Source organism: Callorhinus ursinus, unplaced genomic scaffold (assembly GCF_003265705.2).
Source record: "Callorhinus ursinus isolate GAN/ISIS: 27379988/994484 unplaced genomic scaffold, GSC_fseal_2.0 scaffold14, whole genome shotgun sequence".
Classification (NCBI taxonomy): Eukaryota; Metazoa; Chordata; class Mammalia; order Carnivora; family Otariidae; genus Callorhinus; species Callorhinus ursinus.
The window spans coordinates 541,524-568,083 of NW_027397076.1; the positions used below are offsets into that span (position 1 = coordinate 541,524).

At 57.8% G+C, this 26,560-nt stretch overlaps 1 long non-coding RNA gene across 1 annotated transcript; it reads right to left on the bottom strand.

Moving 5' to 3' along the window:
- Window positions 1-8,976: 8,976 nt before the first annotated feature.
- Window positions 8,977-12,335, bottom strand: LOC112831551 (uncharacterized). The gene is made up of 3 exons (XR_003210177.2): window positions 11,723-12,335; window positions 10,802-10,939; window positions 8,977-10,062 (listed from the first exon to the last, which is right to left on the bottom strand). It is a non-coding gene; the product is annotated as an uncharacterized lncRNA (long non-coding RNA).
- Window positions 12,336-26,560: the final 14,225 nt, after the last annotated feature.

Consider the following 26,560-nt stretch of genomic DNA (forward strand, 5'->3'; position numbering starts at 1 on the left):
AAGACAAAATCCAGGCTCAGAAAGGTTAAGGAACTTGTCCTAAATCACACAGCTTGACAGGCCTTGCCAGGACTCCTCATGAGACTCCCCTGGGTGCTCTCAGAGCCAGGGAGGGCCCTTCTGACATGTCTGTCTCCCGCAGATTATGGGGGGAGGCTATGTGGGGGCGCATGCCACTGGGCTCAGCACCTACAGGAACCTAAGGGAACCCCTTGCAGATGAAGGCCCTGTGCTTTCCCCATCAGATCAGTGGGTGCCTTGCCAATGGGTGCCCTCCACTTTAAGGACAAAAATATTGCATAGAAAAGTTTGGCTTTTCAAAGATATTACCAAAAAAGCACTCTGTATTTTATAAAGTACGTCATTCAGCTAGGGGGGTTCGTCAGTGAGTCAAGTTTTACTGAGCTCCATGTCCCAGTCTCTGAACACGCTTTCACGGCCCTTTGGACTCTGTGGCCCACCCCCTCGAGGTGGCAGATACCAGCCCACAGGATGCTTGCAAGTGTGGGCTCTGCAGTCAGACGACCTGAGCTTGAAACCCGGCCCTCCTAACCCACTCGTTGTGAGTCCTGGGCAAGGTAACCTCCTAGGGCCTCAGATCCCTCTGCCGTGCAATGGGGGCCATCATGCTCTCCCCTTGGGGTCATTGTGAGTTAGATTGGTGCGGTGCCTGATGCATATGCCATAAATGTTAGCTCCAGCCTCATGACCTGTGACCAGGAGCAGGGACCAGTCAGCATGGATGTGGGACGCTCCTCGCCTCCCCCACCCCCACCCCCACCCCGGGTTCCCTGAGGGTCCAGTCAGCTTCCCTGCCCTCCCTGGTGTGAGAAGAATCATAAAGGAGAAACTCCTTTGGATCAACGTGTTAAAATCCAAGCGGAGAGACGCTGACGGGTGATTTGGGCTCAAAGTCTGGGGGAGTTCATTTGGGAGTGGTGAGCGGGGATGGGGAGCAGCAGCTCCGGTTTGTACGGAGAATAGTGGGAAATGGGGACTCCTAAATTTTGCTACGAATTAGGAATAAACTTCTCCCTGACCCCAATCCTCCTGGCCACCTTGGGGAAAGGCCAAAGTAAGGACTTAAATTTCCTTTTACTACGCTCTGGTGGCTCGTCTGTGGTTCTCTGCTTATGTCCCCAAGGCAAGACTGGACCATGTGGAGCACAGCGACCTGTGGGGCACATGATGTTCACCCCACTGTCTAGATGGGGAAACCGAGGTTGAGAGAAGGGATGTGCTCGCCACCCACAAGTCACAGAACGAGACAAGGGCACCCTGGGAGCTCAATCTTTGGCCTCCTGATTCCAATTCTCCATGCTCCCAAAGGAGTATCTGAACCCCCTTTTCATGTGTGGATTGGTCAAAGGGGCCAGTTTCTCTGGTGTATCTACAATCGGATTTGGGTCACGTGGAAACAGCAAGCTTGACACACTTAAGCTTGACACGCTTTGCTTAGAACGAGAGCTCCGGGGCCTTGGTTTCCCCCAGCAGAGGGCTTGGGGCTGCCACTGGACACTCTCTTCTAGGAGACCAGAATCCTGGTTCAGGGGGTATCACCTAGCCCCCCGCTCCCCAGATCTGCTGGCACGGCCTAGGCATGGTCCTCTCCCTCCCACGTCCGAACCCCTGGAATGAGCCGCCGTCAGGAGAGGGTGGCTACCACCCCTCTCCGGAATATAAGAGGGGTGGGCAGACTGCCCACGCTGAGAGAAGAACCCAGAGCCTCTGATGGATGTCTCCTTAGGTACCCAACACCTGCTCATGAATTGTGCACGGTTCCTGGGGCTCACTGTCCCGCGGGCAGCCACTGTCTGTCTAGCCTCTCTCTGTCGTGTGCCCCAACCTGGTTTCAAAGACAGAACGTCCACTCAAGTGTGACCTGCAGACCCGAGTTCAAGTTACATCTCCACCATGACTAAGCTCTGCTGCTCTGACCGAGCTGTTCACCTTCTCTGAGCTCTGAAGGAGGCCCTTCAGGTCCTTGTGAGGACTGAGCGGGTGGGGAAGGGGCCTTGCATGGGCAGTGGAAGAGACCCCTCGGCTCCCGAGGCCCCCCACGCCCTGCTCTAGGCCGAGGTGGTAAAGGGGGGGAGGGAGAGGTTCAGGGGACCCTTTTTTCTTCAGTGATATCTGCTTGTTTAAAGGAGGAGGCTAACAACATTCCCCAGGACACCCTCCAGGTGTAAATATTTACCCATCGTGGGTGGAAGGAAGGCCTGGAGGGAGGCGAGGTCACCCCGGCCCCCCCACACACCCCCGGACGGTGCAGAGGGAGGCAGGAGAGGCGGTGAAGGAAAGCGAACAGGAGGGGAGAAATCACACATAAACATTTGCCGGGAGAGAACAAATCCCCGAGTGGCAGAACCGTTTGAAAACCTCGTATTTGCACAAGAGCTGGTCATGCCGGCACCATGCGCCCCGAGGGCGGTGAGAGTTACTCTTTAACGCAAACACACACGCAGGACTAAGCACAAACTGGGAGGCGAGTCAGAGCCGGGCTTCTCTCAAAGGCACTTCCTCCTCACCTTCTGCACGACTCAGGGAGGAGGGCTGCGGGGTCCGGGCCGGGCGTGGTCAGGCCAGGGGCTCTGCAGGTGCAAAGGCCTGGAGGACTGAGCTGAGGGCCGTGGGGGGCAGGGGGGGGGCCAGGGAGAGGGGCCGTGGCGCTGGGCCACCTGTAGCCAAGGGGACTGTGGTGGGGCAGGGGCAGGGTGAGATGTGCCCCCCAAGGGCCCCCGTGACTCAGACAGGTGCCAGGCTCACCGTGATGGGAGTCCCCGTGGTCCTTACGCAAGGCTTGAAGCCTAGATTGGGGCGGAGGGAGGGGCCGAGGGCAGACCCCGGCTCAGCCAGCCCCTCCCGATGGCCCTGCCCCTGAAAGGGGACCACCGGGAGGGCTCAGACCCGGAGGAAGCCAACAGCCCGATTCCCTGCAAGCAACCTCGCTCCTTCTCCCTAGGGAGAGGTGCTCATTCTTCCATCCCGTTCCAAAACTACTGCCGACTAGGCCAGGCCTCAGGGCCCTGTTCACCAGTGCCCAGAGCCCTCCTGGCTTCTGCAGGGGGACAAAGGACAGACTGGTTAACAAAAGGGGGGGGGTGCAGAGTGACTCGGTGACAAAAAGCGCAGCCCAACATGGGGATGAACGAGGACACAAAAGCTCTGGGCCAGGAGGCTGCCCTGCGTGAAGTCGCTTGGGGCTTAGCACGCGGCCCAGAAGCCTGGAGACAGTAGATGGGCCTGGAACAATGGGCCCTTCAGTCCGGCTGGGTCGCCTCCCTCCCCATAAGCGCGCGGCTTGGCGTCGGCAGAGCTGCCTGGCAAGGGGGCTGAGTCTGACTTGCGGAGAGTCGTCTCCCCACACGGAGACCCGCGAGGAAGTTTGACTTGAATATTCGGTTGCCGTGGCAACCTTCTCCACTGGCCCTCCCCATGTCATTCTCCAGCGCAGCGAACCGTGGCTGGAACTTTTTGCTTCAGCTGGAAACTTCCGGTTGCCAAGACAACCCCCTTAAAGCACCCGAGGGTGCAGGTGGGCTGTGGGCAGGGGCGGCGGCCTGTCTCTGGGGGGCCCAAGACAGCTGCCCCCGGCTGCCCGGTGGGCAAAGGAGGAGTCCGGGGCAATGGGGCGGTGAGGTGAATAAGTTTGGGGTAGAACACGGTGGGGAAGGAGCTTCCAAAAAAAAGAGGGCAAGGGGCCTCCACAAAGGCACTCATTCATTCCCTCCTTCACCCGTTTGCAAGTCACTCATTCATTCATTCATTCGCTCACCTACACACTATACAACGCGAGCCTCTGTTCTGTTGCCTGGCCCTTTTGTTTCCCGCAGGCTTGGGCGGACGGAGGGATGGGCAGGACCCTGCAAACACACACACACACACACACACACACACACACACACACACACACACACTCAGCCCACATGGAAAAGCAGGAACAGAAAGAGCACTGGCTCTGGAGTCAGACAGACATGGATGTTCATTCCGATTCCTGACTCTCCTCATTGATCCGTGAGAACGTCAGACTCGAACCAGCTGCCGAAGGTCCTGGGAGCAGCAAACAACCTGAGGCCCCATAACAACGCGCTGAGACAGGCCTCCTGCTCCCGAGGAGCGTGTGGACACGTCATGCCCCGGCTCGGACCCCGCTGCAACTCCAGTGCTGGGAAGCCGGGGGGGCCAGTGCGGAAGCTGGGACTGGGTCAGGCTGGGAAGGTCCTCACCTGCCCCCTCCCCTGAGGTGCCTCCAAGAAGAAAGGGGGGGGGAGCGGGTGACATTCCAGGAGGCCTCCCTGCCTGGGCTTCTAGGCACGGCATCCTGTATCCCAGCAACCCCATGAGGCCATTGTCTTTCCCTCTGTTTGGCAGAGTAGGAACCTGAGGCTCAGAGAGGTGGAGTGAGGTCACCCAGAGAGTACTCGAGTTGACCCAGAATTCACCCGTGGGCCTTGTTCCTTCCAAAACCCCTCAAGAAATCCTCACACTGTCCTAGGAGGCGGATTCCATCATCCTGCTGGCTGAGGCAGAACTCGGAGCTAAGCGAGGTTAGGCAGCTCACCTGACATCACAGAGCTCCTCCGTGCTGCTCCCCAACCCCCTCAGCTCAGACGCCCGGACCTGGGGCCACGGTCTGTGCCCTGCAGTCCACCGCGAGGTCACCCCTGGGAAGGGGGAGGGGAGGGGAACCAGCAGAAATCCATTCTTTCTGCTCTACCCTCAACCTCCCACACCTGCTTCTCTAGGACCTGGGTGTGGCCACTGGTCAGGGTGCAGGATTGGGGGCGGGGGTGGGGGACCCACCGAGGTCCTCTGGCCACATGGAGGGTGGACAACAGGCTGGGAGACCAGGCAGGCAGCTCCGTTTCCTGCTTCTTCCCTAGAGTCGTCAATACCAGGTGCCCCTTAAAAGTGTGAGGACTGTAGATGGGGGGAGGGGGGAAGGAGGAGGTGACCCTGGGAGGTGGGGAGTTGTGTCTCCCCTACTTCCAGGGGTGGAGGAAACCAAAGTTCAGAAACCTTAAGTGTTGCATCCAAGGCTCACCATGAGCGAAGGACATGCAGATCTGAGCCCCAGGCCAGACCTGTGGACCCACGTCCAGGGCTCCTCTGGCTGCCGAGGGGCCACTTCTGTTTCCGAGCCGTCTCCTCCTCTCCCCGCATGCGGCTGGGCAGCCCCTGGCTGCAGGCCTACAGCCGCACGTCCTGCTGCCAGCCCTTCATTCCCCCTCCACCTCCCCGGGAACTTGGTCCCTGCTCTCCCTCCCACCCAGAACATTCTTCCCCAGGTGCCTGCTCACACTCCGTGCCAGACTTTGCTTTAACGTCCCCTCCACAGAGAGGCTTCCTCTGACCACCTTATCTGAAACAGGCACCTCCTCTATGTAAAATAATTAGCTTTGGACCGGGGCGGGGGGGGGCAAATGTGACAAGACAGTCATGCTGGGAGATGGGCACCTCGGGGTTCATTGCTCAGTTGTCTCTATCTTTTTATATGTCTGAAATTTCCCATAATAAAGTTTTTTAAATAAATTATATAATTTTTATTTTTTTAACTTTAAGGAGGCTCCACACCAGTGTGGAGCCCAACGTGGGGCTTGAACTCATGACCCTGAGAGCAAGACCTGAGCTGAGATCAAGAGTCAGATGCTTAACCGACTGAGCCACCCAAGTGCCCCAAATAATGAATTACAGAATCGGGGCGCCTGGGTGGCTCGTTGGTTAAGCGACTGCCTTCGGCTCAGGTCATGATCCTGGAGTCCTGGGATCGGGTCCCGCATCGGGCTCCCTGCTCGGCGGGGAGCCTGCTTCTCCCTCTGACCCTCCCCCCTCTCATGTGCTCTCTCTCTCTCTCTCTCATTCTCTCTCTCAAATAAATAAATAAATAAATCTTTAAAAAAAAAAATGAATTACAGAATCAACATTCCCGGGGAGCCTGCGTGGCTCGGTGGGTTAAGCGTCCAACTCTTGATTTAGGGTCAGGTCATGCTCTCAAGAGGGTGAGATTGAGTCCTGTATCAGGCTCTGCGCTCAATCCGCTCGGCCCTCTCCCTGGGCCCCGCCCCCCACTCGTGCACTCTCTCTTGCTCTCTCTCTTAAATAATTAAACTTTTAAAGAAAGAGAGAGAAGCCAACATTCCTTCCACCTGTCTCTATCCCGTCACCCGGGTTTACCTTCCTTCCTAGTACTTAACTCCACCTGGCGTCACGCGATGCACCACTGGGCCACCATGGGCCCAGACTCGGGAGGAGCATGAGGACAGAGGCCTGCTGTACTCCAGTGCGGCTCAGGCAGAGGGCCTAAGGGGGGGCGCTCAGCACGGACCAGAGTGCGGGGGCCTCGGTGGGCAAGCAGAGGAGCCTGGGCCTTGTACGGAGGATGGACATGGAGAGGGCACACCGCACCTGGGTCCCGTGCGCCTCACCTGCCTCCTGACTGTTCCAACGACACAGCGATTCATTTCCACTTCTGAGGTTTTACACTTATTCCCTCTGCTAGAAAGCTCTTCCCTGGCTCTCCTCCTCCTTTGGGTCTAAGCATGAGCATGGGCTGTGCAGAGAGACTGACCCCGAGCAGCCCTCGGGAGCAGACACTCGGGGATTATCCGCACCAGCACCCCGTTTCTTGCAGAGCGAGTGGTACGAGGTTTTGCTGCTTCCAGTTGTGCAGCCGGCCCTGCACGCACACCTTCCCTCTGTGGCTTTGCAGGGTGTCCCTCTAGAGGCAGGGTGTGTTTTCCCAGCACACTGATGGTGGACTTGACCACAAGACAAGCTTCGGCCGATGGGATGTGGGCAGAAGTGAGAGTGTCCCACTTCTGGGGCTCCGGAAGCACGACAGCTTTCTTTTTGCCCCCTGGCCCCCTGCCATCCCCACGGGATACACATGTCCCCGGAAGTCCAAGGATGAGTGGCCTATTGAGCAGCCCAGCCAGATCCACGGATCCGCAGCCGATCTGCAGACTTGTGAGTGAGAACGAGTGACTGTTGTGGAAGCCCCTGAGTTTGGGCTTATTAGGTGGCATAAAAGTGACCACCGATGACTGGTCTGCGGAACTTAACATGCTCTCATTTATCTCCCTGTGTAGTCGCCATGGTCTGGGCGCACGCTAGCCCGCACGCTCCCTGAGGCCAGGGCCCTCCCTGTCTACTGTAGTCAGTCCCCAGTACAGGACAGGGTCTGATGGCCGGAGAACGTCGAATATGCACATCGAGCCAGGGAATGAATGGATACAGTGTCTTAAAGGGTCGGAAGCAGGGGAGGGGCGGGAGCAGAACTGTGGGGTCCGTAGGGGGGCAGGGCATTTGCAAGAGATCCCGTGAGGAAGGTGGCGCCGTGGTCCAGAAGGAGACAGGTGGCCAGGACTCTGGAAAGAACAGAGAAGCCAACAGATTTGGGATGAGTAACCCCAAAGCTGAGGCCGATTCAGCCCGTCCTGCAGGCCAGGCTCTCCCTGCACACCCCTCCGTTAAATCCTCAAACCACCGTACGGGGTGGTGATCATCCCCGTTTTCAGGAGGAAGAAACGGAAGCACAGAGAGAGTCATAACCTTCCCAGGTCACACAGCGAGTAAGCCGCGGCTGCCAAACGAGGCCGCCCAGCCCTGGGGTCCTCACGCTGACGCCCTGCCCACACCCCTGTGTTCCAGTCTCACATTTCAGAGCAACGTGGGGGGGTCCGGAGACACGGGTGGCATGAGGGGGGCAGAGGAATTCACCCCAGCTCGTGTGGGAGGAGGGGATCACTCATCACCCACCGGGAGATACCAGGGAAAGCGTTTTGCTTTTTGACACTTAATTCAAGTGGTCATGCCTTGGATTGCGTATTGGGACCCCTTTTGAAACCCTGGGGGCTGGCGGGAGGTGGGATCTGTGAACACGGAGAGGGGAGCTCCACCGGACCATACGCTTTCCCCGTTCCCTCTCCCTTGCTTGCCCCACCCCGGGAAGACTAGGTGGATGGTTCCTCCCAGAGTTAATGACCCCCGTGTAGACCACCCACACCCTTCGGCCGGGGTTAGAGACAAAGCAGTGAGAGAATTCCTAGTGACAGAACCTCAAGCATCGGTGAGAGGCCTGCAGAGCAAACCCGGGAGGAGGGAGTCTCTGTAGGAGTTTGGGGAGGCCCCCAAAACTCCTCTGGGTTGGGCACCCTAAGCTGGTGGGCAGAGGTGTGGATGGGAACCCTCCCATCTGCCGGCTCTTTGCAGTTTACAAAGCACTTTCCCACACGGCGGCCTCGCGGGGCAGGACGGAGGCTTGCTGACTTCCCAGCGCACACACCTGGAAGGACCAGAGCTGGGCGGGACCCCGGGCTAAAGGCCACCCCCTCCTTGCTCTGCGCCCCCCCGGGGTGATGCGGCCGTCTGTCCTGGCGTTGGAGGCATGGACCGGGCTGACGTCACGAGGGTGTGGGATCGGCCCCCGCAGGGGCCTGGGGACTCACCGGGTGGGAGGCCGGTGCCCCACGGAGTTGTCCCCGTGGAGGGAGCAAGAATCCTTAGAACAGACCTCATGTGTGGAAAGACTCTCGGAAAGAATGTGGCCGACAGTGATGCTCAGCGAAGTGAGGTGAAGAAGGGGAGGGCTGAGGTCATGCCGCGTCCCAGAGCTGCTCAGACTGGGACCAGAGGAGAAGCCAGTCTGGAAAATTCCGTGGGCACAGCCCAGAGAAGCCTCCGGCTCCTGACTTCTTCCTCCTCCCTCAGACCAGCAGCCACTCCCTCCTCGGAACCTCTTCTGCACACGCGGTAGGGCCCGGGGGTTCTGGGTGCGGGGGGTACAGCGACGGGAGTGAGGGACAAGGTCTCCCACACGGCTGGGGGGAGAGGCAGAACGAACGTCAGGAGGGAGGGCTTTCCTCTGGCCCCACGTGCGATTCCTGGCTCTCTCGGTGGGGAATCCAGGGACTAGAATGTTCCAGCCGAGAACCTGTTTCCGTGGCCCCCCTTCTCTCCCACAACAGCCTGGCTTCCCCCAGCCTGGACTCTCTTCCTTTGGCTCCAGATGTTGCTCCCTGTTCAACTCCGATCTGCCCACCGAAGGCAAACACACAGGCCTTGTCCATCAGGGACGCCTAGTTTCTCCTTGGTTTTATTTGTTCCTGGGCAGAGCCTGCCACCACCCCCACCACCCCCCCCAAAAAAGTCACTGTGGGGGCGTTTGCTGAGTGGTCATGGATGAATTCATTCATTCGGCAGATGTCCCAGGAAGGCTGCTGCCAGGCCACCGCGACATGGACACGAGCCGGACACCCCACCACGGATGCGACGGTGGCCACACAAGGCGATGAACAACCGCCCGCTGTGTGGTCGCTCCGACTTTCCAAGTAGCAGCGATCCTCACAAGTATCTGCCAAACTGGGGCGCCTGGGTGGCGCAGTGGGCTGAGCGGCCGACTCTTGGTTTCGGCTCAGGCCGTGCTCTCAGGGGCGTGAGACCGAGCCCCGCGACAGGCTCTGCGCTCAGCACGAGTCCTCCTCACAGTCTCTCTCCCTCTTCCACCCCGTCCCCACTCTCTCTCCCTCAAATAAATAAATAAATCCTAAAAAAAAAAAAAAAAGTATCTGCCAAACTGGACTGGACCAAATGCCAAAAACACATCCAACACACAAATGCATCGACGTCCGTATTCCATTGTCCTCTGGTGGCCCAGAAGGTGCGCCAGGCCCGTGAGACACAGCAGGGTCTCAGCACTGGTCACTCTCTCTTCTTCCCATTTCTCAGCTGAGACGACCAAGGCCCAGGAAGGTCACGCAGCTCGGCACGGCCGGGACGCAACCTCAGACCGTGTGGGGTGAATGTCGATGTGCTTCCAGCGGCCTGGGCGCTCCCCGGCCTGGGCTTCTCGGCCTGCTGGAGAAGAGCCGTGTGCAGCCGGACAGAAGGAGGCCAGCACAGAGACGTGCCAAGAGGTGGGGAGCACCACAGCCTTCTCGGGGCCCTCCTTGCTGACTCGTCCTTACATCTCAGCAGCCAGGAGTGGGTGCCCTGCTCAGCCTAGCTGCAAGGGAGTCCGGGAGGTGGGTGTGTCCCCTGGCCTGCCCCCAACGTCCTCGGGTCCTTGCAAAAGGAAGAAGAGGGATGGACGTGGGTGGGCAACTTTGCTGGGCTGGCCTCGTTTTTTATAATGGGGATGAGGACCACTATCATGAGTATCATTATCAGTCTGGCCATTCCCTGCCTGTCACCAGCCCAGCCTCCGGCTCCGACCCCAGGGCACGGGACACACACATGCACACAGGCCCACAGAGAGGGACCCCTGAGCCCCCGCCACAGCCCCTCAAGGCACAGGTCACAGAGGCTTCTTGCCAGGCTGGAGACCAGACCACAGGAGCCACAGGCCTGGCACGTGTCCCCACAGGGCTCCCGGTGTCCCCACAGGGCTCCCGGCCCTGGCCTCCACCAGCGTGGCCCCAGCAGGGACAGCTATTTTGAGAGTAGCTGGCTGGTAGGTGGCACCTCGTGATGGAACAGTTCTCACTTGAGCCCGACAGACCTTGGCTGATGGCCTCTGCTCTCTGCCTCCCCCCTCCACCTGGCAGCTTCCCCTCCCAACCTCATGTCCCCGCTTCCCCTCTGCCACCCGTAACCCCCTCCCCAACTTTCTCCTCCCCATCTCTTTCCCTCCCCCTCCCCTCCCTCCCTCCCTCTCCTTCTCTTCCCTCTCTCTCTCCCCTCCCCATCTCTCCCTCTCTCCCCCCTCTCCCTCTCCCTTCCTCCTGTCTCCTGCTTCTATGACATCCAGCCAGCATTCCCTGAGTCCCCAGCAATGAGCACAGCGCCCCCGATCCTGACTCACGCTGGTCCTTCACTGCTGGCCTGGTAACAGCAGAGCGGGGATTCATGGCCCCGTGTTCTGGCTCCCGCACCACATGTCTGTGGCCTGGGGCTCTCCCAGAGGGCCTGCGCTGGGCTCGAGGGACGAGGGACATGGGCCCTAAGAGAGAGCAGTGGCCGCTCTTGAGCTCACTGTCCAAAGGGGGAGCAGCGAGGGCTCAGTCGCCTGGATGGACACGGGCACCCCATCTGGCCTCACTGTGCTGGTGGCTGGGGAGCTCACTAACCAGGCTGGGGTGGGGGATGCTGGAGGGCCCTTGAAACGTCACCCAGGGGGAAGAGCTTGGACTTTGTGCTCAGGCAGTGGGGAGCCACGGGGGCTCCTGCACAGCTTGATCAGGTTTAGGTTGAATCAGACTGCCAAGGGACTGGACAGTAGTGGGGAGGCTGGAAGGACACAGGGAGGATGCTTGCTGGTCAGGGTGCTGTTGTGATACGCTGGCCGGCCAACCAGAGGGGCCTCCGGACACGTGCAAGGGGCCCGGCGTGTGGCTTTGGGTCTGCTTTGGACAGTCCTGGCCATGCCCATGGGTCCCCCTCCCCGCCCTCACACCACGACCCATTCCCCACCCACCACGCCTTTGCAACCGCCACTTCCCTGGCCTCGACACCCTTGCTGCTCCTCTCCAGCAAGCATTCCCAGACTTCCACTTCAGTTCAAGGGCACCTCTTCCAGAGAGCCCTCCCTGATGAGCCTCTAAAGCCATAGTGGCCTCGGGAGCCAGCTTACCCAGGCCCTGCCCTGCTCTCTCCCACGCTCTTCACCCAGCCCCTGCCCTGCTCTCTCCCACGCCCCTCACCTCTGCTTACACGGTCCCACTGCTGGAGAGCCCACCGCCTGAGTTCAGACCTCCCGCCCTCCGCTTCCTGGCACGTGACTTACCCTCTCTGTGCCTCGATGTCCTCGTCCGTAAACTGAGGACGGTGGCGCCGCCTCCTTGGCAGGGTTGTTACGGAAAATAAACAGATATGCCCGGAGCTCACTTGCCACAGGGCCTGTGGGTTCGTGGTAAGCAGCCAGCGGGCAGCACCCAGTGCTGTCCTATCTCCCAAACTGAGGGCTCAGGGGTGCGGGGCATCCTCCCTGCTCCCCGCAGCACCAGCCCTGCCCCCGGCGGCCACCAGCACACATCCAGCCCATCCTCCCCATGGGTGCTGGGAATATCTGAAGGCAGGGATCAGTCCCCTGAGCTTCCCTGCCTCCTGAGCAAACAGCCCAGTAGCCCCCCCAACCCCCCCCCCACAGTGAGGGTTCCAGGCCCTTCTGCACAGCCCTTTCCCCAGCACATTCCCGGGCCGGGCTCTCTCAGATCCAAGGTCCCCTCATCGGTGCTCCCTGGGGCCCTGCTTTGCACTGGGGCCAGCCCTGGTTCCAGAGCTGCGCTTGCCTTCCTCGGAGCCTCTGGAAGCAGGAGTCCTGCTCCTGCCACCTGGGACAAGATCAATTGTTTGTGTTGCTGTGATTGAAATTCTATACTTTCCTTTCGTACAATTCTTGAATGATGGTTCTTTTTTTTTTTTAAAAGATTTTTTTATTTATTTGAGAGAGAGAGAATGAGAGATAGAGAGCACGAGAGGGAAGAGGGTCAGAGGGAGAAGCAGACTCCCTGCTGAGCAGGGAGCCCGATGCGGGACTCGATCCCGGGACTCCAGGATCATGACCTGAGCTGAAGACAGTCGCTTAACCAACTGAGCCACCCAGGCGCCCCTTGAATGATGGTTCTTGAATTGGGTTTTGTGGCCTGGCTTTGTGCCTCCAACCGGACCTTCAGGTTGCCGAGGGCAGGGTCCACCTTTCCTTCCATCAGATCCCCCATAGCACCTAGCGTGCCAAAAATACTCCAGTTGGTTAATGGGTCACAGGCCCCCAGAAACTCAGAGCTTCAAGGGGTCTCAGGGATCAGCCAGCTCGATGCTCCCATTTCACAGATGGGGGAGCTGAGGTCCAGAGAGGTCACATGGCTGGTTCACAGCCATTTCCAGTGTGACCCCCCCAAGGGCCCTCATGCTTCCCGCAGGCCCAGAGGGCCTGTTTATCTCACTCAGGCTTCTGTCTCCAAGCCAAATTCCCCTTTCTCACGACTTTTTTCACTGACATCCTTTATCACGGGGCCCTTGTCAAAGACTCTGAGCGACCAGGTGTGAGCCAAAGAACCAGGACGCCAGACTGCATCCCCGGGCCGATCACAACCGCACGAGGATGAAGTTTGCGGGCAGTCAGGCCTGGAGGGAAATGTGCAACGTTGACGGTGGGCAACCTACGAAGATGGGCGGGAGTCTAGGGCTTTTTTCTTCCTTCCTTTTAACATTTCCACGTGGCTCTGAAATCAAGGCATAAGGAAGGATGGTGCCACCAACGTCCCCACACAGCCCCCTCCCACAGTTCGCCCATATGGCTACGACAATCCTGGAAAGTCCTGTCCTCCCCGCTTCTCAGAATGAGAAAGGTGGGGTGCCAGGAGGTTTAGAGAAATTGAGTGCCCAGTTCACGCAGCTACTGAGTGATAGCGGCTGAGTGGCTGAACCTGAACATGAGACCAAGTCTGGCACTGCCCCCTAAAGGGGGAGCGGGTGGAGGCTCAAGGAAGGTGGGACTGGGGGGGGGGGGGGGGGGGGGAGGGGGGGAGGGGAGGAAGGCATAAACAACCTACAGCAGCTACACTCACTGGTTTGTCCTGGGCACACTAGTGCTTGGTGGCCGGCTGGGCGGACGGACGGGCGGACGGGCGTCGGGCAAGCAGCAGCTCCGGGAATAAGAGCACGGTCATTTCTGTACACTCTCTCAGCTTCTGACTGAGAGGTGAGGGTGCTAGACAATGGTCTGAGCCTGGGCCCCTCTGTGGAGGGTCTTAAACCTTCCCCTTCCTTGCCTCACTCTTGGAGCGGGCAACAGGAAGACAGGAAAGGGGGAAAGAACAAATGGGGAATTACCATGAACTTGCTGAGTGCGTCTCCCTCTGGCCTCAGTTTCCCTAATGACAGAGTGAGGGGAGAGGACCAGGTCAGCAGTTTCCCACGTGGCTGATTCCAGAATTCCCTGGGAAGCTTGTGGAAATGCAGGTTTGCAGGTCCCCAGTCTAGTGAACCAGCATCTACTTTAACAGGCTGCCCAGGTGACCTCACAATAGGCCAGATTCAGGGATGAGGGACTAAAAGTTCCCAGTTGGGACACCCTCTGACCCACGGCCTTTCCCGTAAGCTCCCTCTTTACCTTCCCATCCTTCCTTCCTGATAATCAGGGTCCTTTCAATTACACTGTCAAAAGCAACCCATAGCAGCTGAGGGGAATTTATTTGCTGACATACTGAAAATTCAGAAGTGGCACTGCCTTCAGGCCCAGCTGGATCCAGGAACTCAAACATCCTCAAGGCTCATCACTTCATCTTTCAGACGTTCTTGTTTCCTCGGCATGTTGGTTTTCTTTTCTGGGAGGCTCTGTCTCTGCATGGCATGGCAATGGCTCCTGACCACTCTGACCCCATTCCTGCCAGCCCATGAGCCAGTAGAAGGCAAGAGACCCTCTGTCTTTGGTGTCCATGTATCAAATCTCATGGAAGACTCCGATTGGCTCTGCCGGAGTCAGGTGCCCACCATGAGCCAATTTCTCTGCCAGGGGGATGGGGCTTTCTGATCAGCCAGCCAGGGTCACGTGACCCAAGCCAAGTCCATCAGGGCTGAAAACCTGTGTTATCTGCTGGGCTCCCCATTTCCTGGGCACATGGCCCTGGCCAAAGCCCAGCCACAGAGACTTTGTGGGAGGGGGCGGGATAGCCCAGCGTCCCCCAGGGGTCGACCTGCGTGAACAGGTGTCAGGTGACACAATCACTCAAAACAGTTGTCCCTCAGCAATCACCTGTCTGGGGGTCGGGGGCTATGGCAGCATTCAGGAAACTTCCAGCAGATCCATGCTGACCACCTTTATACATCCTCGAAAGGAGGTGGTCGTAGTGACACGTGGCTCAGTGCCGAGTCTTGGGGCGCCTCCCCGTCTGGCTGTGGAATTTGCCCTTGGTGCTTGCATAAGGACCCTCTCCAGTGGGGCAGAGCTTAGACAGCTAGGTCCCAGAAAGTCTTCCCTGCACCCCACAATCCGCAGGGCAGCTCCCAAGATCTCTTTGGTTTGTGAAGATTGCGGGAAGGGGGGTACAGTGCTGGGACCCAGACAGGCCTGTGCTTCTGCCCCGCTGGGTTGGGAGGGGGACTGGAGAGGGGGCGGGGGCCACAGTCGGTCAGGGCTGGCTCGGCATGAGGGGGAGAAAGGGATCGTGCAGGCTTGGGGGAAAGAGCAAGCCTCTCCTGGGACAGGGTGGAAGGCCAGGCGCTTCCAGAGAGAACGTGAAGCTCTCCGTGCAAACCCTCCCTCCACCATTCAATACATTCCACCGCCCCAGGTAGGAAACAGGGGTTTTGTGGAAACTGAGGAAGGGGCTGGACTCCACCCCCGAGCTGGCATCACACAGGGCAGAAGACCCATGGGAGATGGAGGAGCACCAGGAAGAGGAGCAGGAACCCAAGGCTGGAGGACCGCAGGGCCCTTTGGGAGCCGAGGCTGGTGGCGCTGGTATCAGGATTTACAAGGGCAGGGGCCGCGGTCAACATCCGGCCCACGGCCCAGGTAGGTGCTACTCTCCTTCCAATTTGCAAAGCTGAGGCCAAACACAAGCCCCTCCTTACTCTGCAGGATACAGTAGAGACAGAAATGGAACCCAGACCTCAGGCTCCAGGCCATGTCGAGTCCAGGGAGGGAGACTGGCAGATGGCAGAGGGAGCAGGGAGGGCTGAGGTGGAGAGGCCTGCTCCCTCTGCCTGCTCCTTCTGGCCTGGTGCCAGGGGACAGGCTCACAGAACAGGAGGGGCTAGGGATAGAGCTCGCTGCTGCGTGGACCCAGTTTTAATCAAAGCCCAAGTCACCGGGCGTCTGTCACCAAGGCAACGGGAAAGTTGCTCAGCGGAGGCACAATCAAGCACTCCAGCCTGTCACCATCACCAGGAGGTGCCTCCTGGGACCAGGCCCAGGGGTAGGCACTTTCCCAACACGCTGTCCCACTGAGGCCCACCGCTGCCATGGGCATTCTGCCGATGAGAGGCACCACCCCGGTCTGCTGGCTCCAGGTCCCACAGTGGATGGGAATCGGGAGGCCTGGATCCGAACCCCCATCTCCTGCTGGGACGTCTCCCAGCCTGCCAGGCCCCTCATCCCTTCTGAGCCTCCGTCCCTCCTCCCCACCCAAAGCACTGTCAGGGGTAGATGGGGCTAGTTCTGCATCCTCCGTGGTGGAGGGCTGGAGGACAGGCGTGATCACCCGTGAGCAGGGCTCTGGGACTCCTGTGACAATCTCCTGCCCTCTGGGCTTAATTACCGCCCTGTCTCTTGTGGAATTTGCTAATGGTGCTTCCCTGTGTCGGGTAATGTCGGACAGACGTGGTTGCTCACACTCTGCACTCCAGGCCTTCTCAGCCCCTCTTCTAGAGATGCGCCCCATCCCCCGGCTGCCGTGGTAGGAAATGTCCCCGTCATTCACTCCCCATCTTTCAAGACAAGGACTGACCCAGCAGAGCCAATCGGAGTGCTCCCCGGGGGACTGATGTACAGCCACCAGGAGGATGCTGAGAGGAGACCTGCTGGGACCCCTTTGTCCCGAATGTTCTGGAGGTGGTGTATCAGTCAGGCTTCAGGGACCGACAACAGAATCTATTCTAAATCTTTTTTTTTTTTTTTTCTAAAGCACACTAAGCAGCGGAGCGTCCAGGAGCAACTTCCAAACTGGGCCACCCAGGGGCCGCAGCTCCTGCTCCAACAGAGAGCTGGGGAATCGGGAGGTCACCGCTCAGCGGCCAGCTCCAGAGCCCCGATCCACATGGCAACATGGGTGCTCGGTGCCGTCTCTCCCCATGAACCCCAGTTCCGATTTCTCACCTGCATGAGCGCTCTTCATGGGGGACTGATGTGGCCCGCGGGTGGCCAGCTGCAGGCGAGTCCGGGGAACACAGTGGCCAGGCTCCCCGGCTTCCACAGCACAGGAGGCGAGCTACGTGCAGGGTAGGGCCAGTGAGGCCCGAGCCACAGTCGGACCCTCACTGTCCTCACCGTCATCCCGGACGATGCTGTCACAATGTCCCACGCCACCCTGCATCTGTTCCGCTATCATTCAGGGACATGGAGACCTGTCCCAAATACTTCTCTGAGCAGTTATGAAGGTCAAAGTGAGAGAATAGTAGGAAAGACCTGCGCACCTGTGGCCTTAACCAAGTGGAAAAGGAACCGAGAGAGGGTGAAATGCCTTCCCCCAGGTCAGGCCTTCAAGCAGTAAAATGTGGAAGACTAGGGCGTAAGCCTGGGACTTCCTCCGTGGGCCTCGGGGGGGGGGGGGGGGGGTGGCTCAGTGGACCCAGGAGGGGGTGGTGGTGGGTTGTATTAAGTTATCTGTGGCTGGAGAGCACATCTCCCCAAACCTTAGTGGCTTCAAACAACAGACATCCATGATCTCAGTTCTACGCATTCTCTGACTCAGGCTCTGTCGTGAGGTTGCTGGCGGGGACTCAGCCAGGGCTGTGGTCTGATGTGAAGGCTCACCTGGGGGGGTTCCCTCCCAAGCTCACTGTCATGACTGCTGGTTGGCTGCAGGTCCTGGCTGGCTGTGGGCCAGAGGCCGGCAGCCCACAACACGGCAGCTGGCTTTCGAGCAAGCAAAAAGGGGGCAGAGAAAGGGAGTCCACAGGACACAGGCCCCCAAATCTCAGAAGGGACATCCCATCACTTCGGCTGTATTCTAGTTACTAGGCTCAGGTCATGCGATCAGCCCGCACTCAAGGGGAGAGTCTCTCCCAGGAGGTGGGGTCAATCGTGCCCTCGGAGTGGCCACCCACCACCGGCTCCCGCCCCCAGGCTCTGAGAAGAGGGGTGGGCTGGGCCAGGAGGGGTGGCTGTCCCCCAGCTCCTTTGCACCCAATGCGCCCAGCCCTGGGTCCTGCAGATGGAGATCCTGCAGTGAAGCCGCCCTTGGCCACCGCCCCTTCCCCGGCGAGGCCAGCCCCCGGGAGGGGAGGGAGAATGGAGGAGTGAGGGCTCCACACCTCAGCAATGGCAGCGGCATGGTCTCCCCTTAGGTCAGACTTCCCCAGCCAAACAGGAGGCTCCAAGGCCCCAAAAGGCAGCATGATGTCATGCAGGAGCACCAAACTAAGAGCAAAGAGGTCTGGGTTGCGGCCCGGGGCAAGCCCCAACTGGCTGTGTGTCTGTGAGCAAGCCACATGCCTCTCTGAGCCTCAGCCCTCCAGCCGCTAACACAGAATGATGGGCTGATACTGCCAAGGTCCTCCTGGGCTCCGAAGGTCAAAGTTCTCCTCCATGCACAGGGGATCTCGGGTGGATGGAGGCAACCTAAGGGCTTGGCCTGGGCCTCTACCACCTGCCCCTGCGGCACCTGCCCCCAGCACCCCCTCCCCTCCCCTCCCCTCTCTCCCCCTGCCCAACACCTGAATCCCGGGGCTCCCTGCTGACCTGCCATCTCTGTGCTCCTGCAGCCCAGCCAGCCCCCAACCCCCAGCCCTGCCCCACACAGAGTCAAGGAGGCTGGACTGGGCTTGAGGATGAGGCTGAGCCAATGGCGAGAACCAGGGACTAGACAGTGGCCACAAGCCATTCACCTGTCACCAGGTGTTGGCACTGGAAGCTGGCCTCTTGTCTTCCTCCACAAAGAAAGTGAAGAAAAATGCTTCCAGACGCGGAGCAGCTGCTCTCGGTTCCCCCACCCCCCCCGCACCCCAGCTCTGCTGTGGAGGAGCAGGTTCCTTGTAGGGGGCTGTGAACGAGGCTGTCAAAGCCGCGTCTGGCTCACAGGCTGGGGGCTTACGTAACTGATGGCTGGCACCCCCACCCCAGCCGCTCCCCCCCAACTCCACCTCAAGGCACGAGGCCACCTGCTGCCCCCACACCAGGCCCCGTGGAGTCCCTCCTCCTGGAAGGTGTCACAGCACCAGGGTCCTCACATGAGGTCCTTCGTGCCGCCCGGACAGTCTTCTCTGGGCCTTTCTGCTCCGAGGCAGGAAGAAAGCAGCTTTGTTCTCCGTATTCCTGGTGTCTAGGAAACGTAGTGGATGCCCAGGAAATGTAGTTGAATGAGCTAAAAGAAAAATCACTAATAATGATAGAAACACATAGCACGTGCCATGTGCCAAGGACTCGCCCAGGAACTCTGCATACACTAATGCCTTCCAACCTCATCCCAACCCTACACTGAGGTCCTATGATCTCCCCAACACGGGTGGCTGAGCAAATGGCACTCTTTCGGGAGAAGGCACGGACCCAGGAGAGCTGACATCACGGGGCGTGAAGCCTGAGAGAGTGTAGGGCAGCGATAACCGGCTCCCTAGCTCCTCCGTCCCTTGATCACATCTCCCCAGGGAAGTAGAAAGAGCAAAAATTCTGCCACCATCCCGGTTTCCCTGTGTAGCAGTCAGGTTAGGAAAGATGAGGCCGCGTAACAACCTCCGATCCTCAGTGGCTTAGCGCAGCAAAGGTTTCTTTTGCACTCATGTAACACAACAATTTGGGGGGAGGGCAGGGCTCTGCTCCCCCGTGTCCCCACGGAGGAACCTGCCTGCAATTTCCCCAGCTGCTGCTGCTCAGGACGAAAGGAGTTGGAACAATCGGGCAACAGCCCCGCAAGATTCCTACTCACAACTTATCCTTCTAAGATTCTGTGATTTTCAGAGGCTGTTGGCAAAGACTCGCAGGTCAGACGTCCCCGAGTTTGGAGCCAGGCTTTCCCCATTGCTGTGTAACTTAACCCTGCAGTGCCTCAGTTTCCCACCTGTGATCAGAGCCGATTCCTGCTTCAGGCATCCCCCAGGGTCTGGTACTCGCAAGGCCTCTAACCCAAGCGAGTGGTGAATATCCAGAGCCTACTGGGTTCTCCAGGCTGAGTCTGAGCCAAGGAGTTTCCAGATTCCCGGGGTCAGGCCGGGAGGTCCCTGGGAAACCACCGGCCAGAGCCTGCGGTTGGTCCCTGGCCGGCCCCCGCAGGGAGGGAGGCAGCGGTCGGCTGCTGCCGTGCCTGGCGCTCTGGCGCCCCCTCGTGGGGTGGCCAGAACAGGGGCTCACTTTTATTTTTATTGCTGTGCCCCCAAATGCCCTGAGTCCTGGGAAAACCAGGACAGCTGGTCACCCTAAAATAGGGGAAATACAGACCCATCTTGGGGACCTGTGGCCAGAGTTGGAGAACACATATGAAAAGCCATCAGCTTGGGACCCACCACAGGGCCCGCACTCTACAAGTGGAAGGTGCAGTTACCCTTACAGAGTGAGCCTGAGTCTGAATCCCAAGGCCCCCCTTCCTGGCTGTGTGCCCCAAGATCAGTTTCTTTATATCCCTAGGTGTCTGTTTAGCCAGGTTTCAAAAGGGGTTAATAATCATGCAGACCGAGCATGGTGTGGGGAGGGCAAGGTGAAATAATGCAGGTAGAGCCCATCATTCAGAGGGCACCGTGCCCGCTCGGCAGGTCGGCCCGTGGTTAGTAACGGGGTCACTAAGGCGAGGGGAGAGCTGCCCCACGTTTACCAGGTGCTGTACCCCACCGGGGCCCAGAGCAGCCAGTGGGTCTCTTACTTGGTCCTGAGCCTTGGTTCTTTTTTTTACCTGCCCACAACTGACCTAGGAGGTGGGGCCTGGCTGTAAGCAGCCTCCCCCTTGGTACCTTCACTCCCAACCCCCCCACCCCTCCCGCAGGAGGCATTCTCCTTGAGAGCGAGCTGAGGTTCAGGCCTTCCGGGGAGCAGCAGCTCCGGACCCCTCCAGTTTGAGGTTCTCCTGGGCCCAGGGGCCTCACACCCTGTCTATGTCCCAAACAAGGCTGAAAGCCAGGACAGTCTTCCCCAGAGCACAGGGGCCTGTTTCTGCGAACAGACCCCAGCAAACATCCCGGGTGGGGGGTGGGGGGTCTTCAGACATTACGGAAGGTAGAAACCCGACTCTCATCCCCCTGCCAGGCTGCTCATTTGTTCCTTGTCAGAGTCCTTCCTCTGATCCCACCACTACCGTTCATTCGTGTGACCTTGGGATGATACCCAACCCCTCTGTGCTATTTCCTCATCCCTGACATGAGGGTAATAAACCCCTAACTCAGGGTCTTATGGAAGGAGGAAATCACAAAATGTACTCGTGCCTCGCACACAGTAGTGCTCAGCAAGGGTGGCCCATTACCATCCAGCCAGCCACCTATTCAGCACTGTGCTGCGGAATCCAACTCAACCTGCCCAAGAACTGCCCAGGGGGCAGCCCAGGGCAAAGGAAAGCCCCAGAAGGCCCTGGCACCCTGCATGAAATCTGTTCCCAGCAAGCCCCTCACCCTGGTCTCTAAAGCCCTCCTCCCCGAGTCATTGTGCTGTCATAGCGACAGGGACTTGGCTCTCCCTTGAACACAATGCCACACAGCTCCCTGTCTGCAATGCCTTCCCTTCTTCCCCTATCCCTCGTGAAGGAAGGCTGGCCCTGTCCCACCGTGGCATCCATGAGAACACACTGCATTTTCCTCCCCAACTCACATCCCCTTTGTGGTGAGCACAGTGGTGCACCCCCCACCTGAGAATCCTGTTGGAGCCTTAACCACCAGGACCTGAGAATGTCACTAAGAGAGGATCGTGTCAAAATGAAGTTGTTGGGACAGACCCTGACCCAGTATAGTTGATGCCCTTTTAAGAACTTGAGATCGGAGGGGCGCCTGGGTGGCTCAGTCGGTTAAAGCGACTGCCTTCGGCTCAGGTCATGATCCTGGAGTCCCGGGATCGAGTCCCGCATCAGGCTCCCTGCTCGGCAGAGAGTCTGCTTCTCCCTCTGACCCTCTTCCCTCTCGTGCTTTCTATCTCTCATTCTCTCTCTCTCTCAAATAAATAAATAAAATCTTTAAAAAAAAAAAAAAAGAACTTGAGATCGGGACTTACACAGAAGAATGAGGACGCGGAGCGAGGTCGGCCATACACAAGCCAAGGAGAGAGGCCTCAGGGGCAACCAACCCTGTCGACGCCCGGATCTGGGACCTCCAGCTTCCGGAGCCGGGAGGACATGAAGGTCTGCTGTTCAAGCCCCCCAGTCTGAAGTACTCTGTTACGGCAGCCCGTGCAGAAGGGACCCCCCCCACCCCCTAAATCCAAAGGGCATATTACAGGCTCATCCAAACTGGCCTTTTGCTGAATTGTGGTAGAAGCTTACCAGTCTACTCCTCCCAGCCAATTCCAACTGCCCACTAAAACAGCTCTAATGACTCCAAAAACGGGGGGGGGGGGGCGCGAGAATCATAAATCGCCTCTTGCGAAGAATTCGGTTTCCAAATACCTTCACCCACCGACACTTTGTGCCAGGGTGTTATCAATGCTCAGTCGAGTAGCTGATCCCCTGGTCCTGGGGCCCGCCACAATCCCTCCCCCCGCCCCTGGCCCTGCTTCTTTGATTCATCAACAGGAACGGGCACCCAGAGTTCTGAGCCCACTTTGAAACACTGATGTTTAGGACTTCAGCATGAGCACTCACTTGGAACACTATGTACCCAGCACAGGCCTGTGTGCTTTGTAAACATTAACCCATTTCACCCTCCCATCCCTCCTTGAGGTGGGCTCTCTGATCCCCATCTTCCAGGGGAGGGGATGAAGACACAGAGAGGTGGAGGGAGCGGCCCCGGGTCCTGAGCTGGAGAGTGGCCGGCTGGGGTTTGAACCGAGCCATCTGGCTCTGAGATGATGCTCTTAACCACCGTGCTTGACTGCCTCATATTTTAAGTGTGAAGTGCTTATTTTTGAACTGCACATTGCCAAAAGTTGTAGTCGAAATCACCACGAGGCACCCTTTGGCCTCACCACACTGCTGCAAAACAAACGTCTACCTCTGCTCATCTAGACTTGAAGCGTCTGTCTACATCGGTCGTTGTCAAATAAATCTACGACGTTTATATTCGTGCTCAAATATATATGAAAAATAGTTGTTACAACACCCAAAAATATGAAAGCTGCTTCTTTCATGAGCTGGTATTTGGAATGCTCGTCTTGTGCATTTTTTTAAATGCAGGGTTTTTTGTGGTTTTGTTTCTTCCACACAAGAGAACGGGCTTTGGGCTGCTCCCCACAAGCCCTTGTCTGAAATAAACCACTTCAAGTGCGGGCCATCTTTGTTTCCAATGAATAAAAACCCAAACTGGCATCATCCTCACGACACTTCCTCATACTGGGTTTTTAAATACATCGGTTCCGTGAGACTTCCGATCTGGGGGCGCAAAGGCACGGGCCTGGTGAAGGCGGCCTTCAGTTACCTCGGGTCCCCCAAGCCGGGATGCTTGGCCTCCCGTCGGAGCCCCCCACCCACTGTGGATAGAAAATCAACCACACACACCTGAGGACAATGAAAATGTGTGTAAGTGTCCAAACCAACAGGCAGAAGGGCTGAGGAGCAAGTTCATCTGGTCTCCCCTCACGGAGGTGGGGGACAGGGTAGCCCCCTTAGTGGGAAGAGGAGGTACGAGGGCCACAGAAGCCAGGGGTGGGTTAGGAGCAGGGGTACCCGGAGAGGCCCGGAGTCACCTGGGCAGGAAAGGTGAACAGTGAGCATGCAGGGGGAGACAAGCTCGGCCTTCCTAGGAGCGGCTCGGCTCTGTGCCCGGGGCTGAAGGGGCTGACCCGACATCCACCGTCTCCACTAACCCTTGAGACCTCCCGGGGGCAGCGGGGGGGAGGGGAGGGAACTATTGGCACCCCCTTTCCACGGATGAGAAAAGGGAAGCCAAACAAAGAGACGAAGCCGCTTGCCCCACAGAGGCCCGTGTCCACAGAGCAGCGTGCAGCGGGCTGGGGGGCAGGGCCACCCCCACAGCAGCTGGGAGCTGAACCCCCGCCCGGCCTAGGAGCCTTCTCCTCAGAGCTCATGAAGACCGGCCCCGGCCCGCCCTGACTCCCAGCCTGGATGCTCCTTCCTGGGCAGGTGTGCAGCCTCCCACTGCCACAGAAAAAGCCACAGAAGAGGCCGGGCTGCCCCCCTCTTGCTCCTCGCTCGGGTCTTTGTGGAGGTTCAGGGAGCTCCCCAGAGGCCTGAGTGTTCTCGGGGCGCCAGGCCCTGCAGCTCCCTCCGCGCGCACCCGCCTGAGCACAGTGGCCACCTGGGTCACAGCCAAGCCAGCGCCCCCCCTGGTCCCTCCACACAGGGCCTGCCAACAGGGCCAGCTACCCAGGGGACGGGGACTCTGCTAGGGCGGTCTTCCCACTGGACCAGCACCTCCTCCCAGGCCAGACCTGTGTCTACACCAGCACCCCGCTCAGCCCGGGCACAGCGCCTGCCCAGTGAGGGCGTGGTGCAGGCGGCAGAGTGGCACGGGGGTTCAGAGCACAACCGGGGTTGAACCCGGCCCCTGCCCTCCACGCACTGTGACACGTGCCTGAACCTCAGTGTCCCCATCTGTAAAATGGAGGTGACCACAGGACCCACATCCACGACCACTAGAGGGTTAAGTGCATCCCAGCTGACAAACGTGGGCTGACAGAGCCACCATTCTGCAGCCTCCGCAGGTGGGGCACCAACCATCTCAGGTAAGACGCCAGGTGAACACACTCCCTGGAGAAAAGATGCCTCTCCACCTCCCAGAAACACACACCCCGACTGCGGGGGTAGAGTGGACTCTCCTTCCGGCACCCCCCAAACAGAGGAACGGAAAGCCAGGGTCTCCACCTGCACAAGATGAAAGGTGCACGCACAATGCTCTCAGGAAGACGGGCATCCCAACAAGGCAACAAAGAGCTGTTCGAAAGTTCTCCAAATTACCAAAGAAGAAAGGCCTTTGAGCATGAGCGCATCAGAGGAAAACTGACTGAGCTCCTCTCGTGTCTGCATTTCCTGGCACCGGGGAGTCGGAAAGAGCTTGAAGCAGCTGCAAACGGCCACCCACGCACACTCCTGTGACAACAGTGACCGTACTCGGGCATCCGGGTTTCCTGCCTGCATTTGGAGGAAGATCGCACAATCTCACGCCGAGGTCGTAGATGGCTTCATTTTTACATGGTGGTTATTTATAAACACTTTGCTCATAATTTTTTTTTTAATTTTATTTATTTATTTGAGAGAGAGAGAATGAGAGACAGAGAGCACGAGAGGGAAGAGGGTTAGAGGGAGAAGCAGACTCCCCACTGAGCGGGGAGCCCGATGCGGGACTCGATCCCGGGACTCCAGGATCATGACCTGAGCCGAAGGCAGTCGCTTAACCAACTGAGCCACCCAGGCGCCCAACACTTTGCTCATAATTTATTAGAATAAAATGTTTAATACATTTGCCGGGATGCTCATGTTTTGTTTGAGGTTCTGTATTTCTAAATGCACCTTAAATATGGATTATTTTATTTCACTGACTTGCCTTTAATTTTATGAATTCTATCCTCATATTGGTGTATCATATTAGGCAAAACAGGGACACCTGGGTGGCTCAGTCAGTAAAGCCTCTGCCTTTGGCTTGGGTCATGGTCCCAGGGTCCTGGGATCGAGCCCTGTGTTGTCGGGCTCCCTGCTCAGGGAGGGGCCTGCTTCTCCCTCTCCCTTTGCCCCTCCCTCCACTCGTTCTCACTTGCTCTGCTCTCTAATAAATAAAAACTAAAAATCCTTAAAAAAAAGTATTAGGCAAAACCATAACAAAAAACTAATACTATGGATTTTCTCCAATATGTTACTAGTGCTTTCTACCACTTGAACCTCGTGAGCTATGGTGCTGAATGCCACGACTTCCAGCTTACTAATGATAATAAACTCAGTAGCCCACAGATCAACGGGACAGAGCCCAGAATAAACCCATGCACATGCAATCGATTAATTTACAACCCGGGACATGAAAATATACACTGGAGACAGGACAGTCTCTCTCCTAAGTGGTGCTGAAAAGCTGGAGAGCCACATGAAGAAGAGAGAAACTGGACCACTACCTCACATCGTACACAAAAACTCAAAATGGATTAGAGATGAACGTAAGGCCTGAAACCATAAAACTCCTAGAAGAAAACGGGGAAAGGGAAAGTTCCTTGACATAGGTCTGGGCAATGGCTTTTTGAATCTGACACCAAAGGCAAAAAAGGAAAACAAACAAGCGAAGGGACGACCTCAAAATAAAAAGCTTCTGCACAGAGAAGGAAAGCATCAACAAGATGAAAGCCAGTCCACGGAAGGGAACAAAGTATTCGCAAAACCACATACTAACAAGGGGCTAATATCCAAAATAAATGAACTCATGTAACTGAGCCGCAAGACAACAATACAATTAAAATATGAGCAGAGGATCAGAAGAGACATTTCTCCAGAGGCCTATAGTCAGCCGACAGACACATAAGAAGATGCTCACCACCACTCACCACCAGGGAAACGCAAATCAAAACTACCATGAGCTACCACCCATCAGAACGCCTAGTATCAAAAAGACAAGAACAGGTGTCAGTGGGGACAGGGGAAAAGGGAGCCCCATGCAGTGTTGGTGGGAGTGTAAGCTGGTGCAGCCGCTGTGGAAAACAGATGGAGGGGCCTCGCATAACTAAAAATACAACTATCATGTGATCCGGCAACCCCACTTCTAGGTATCATGGTATTTCCGCACAGAAAATGAAAACACTAATTTGAAAAGAAACAAGGCAGTAACAGATTCACTGCCCCATGGAATCCACCTAAGCATCCCTGACTGATAAGAAACTGAGGCGCACGCGCACACACACGCA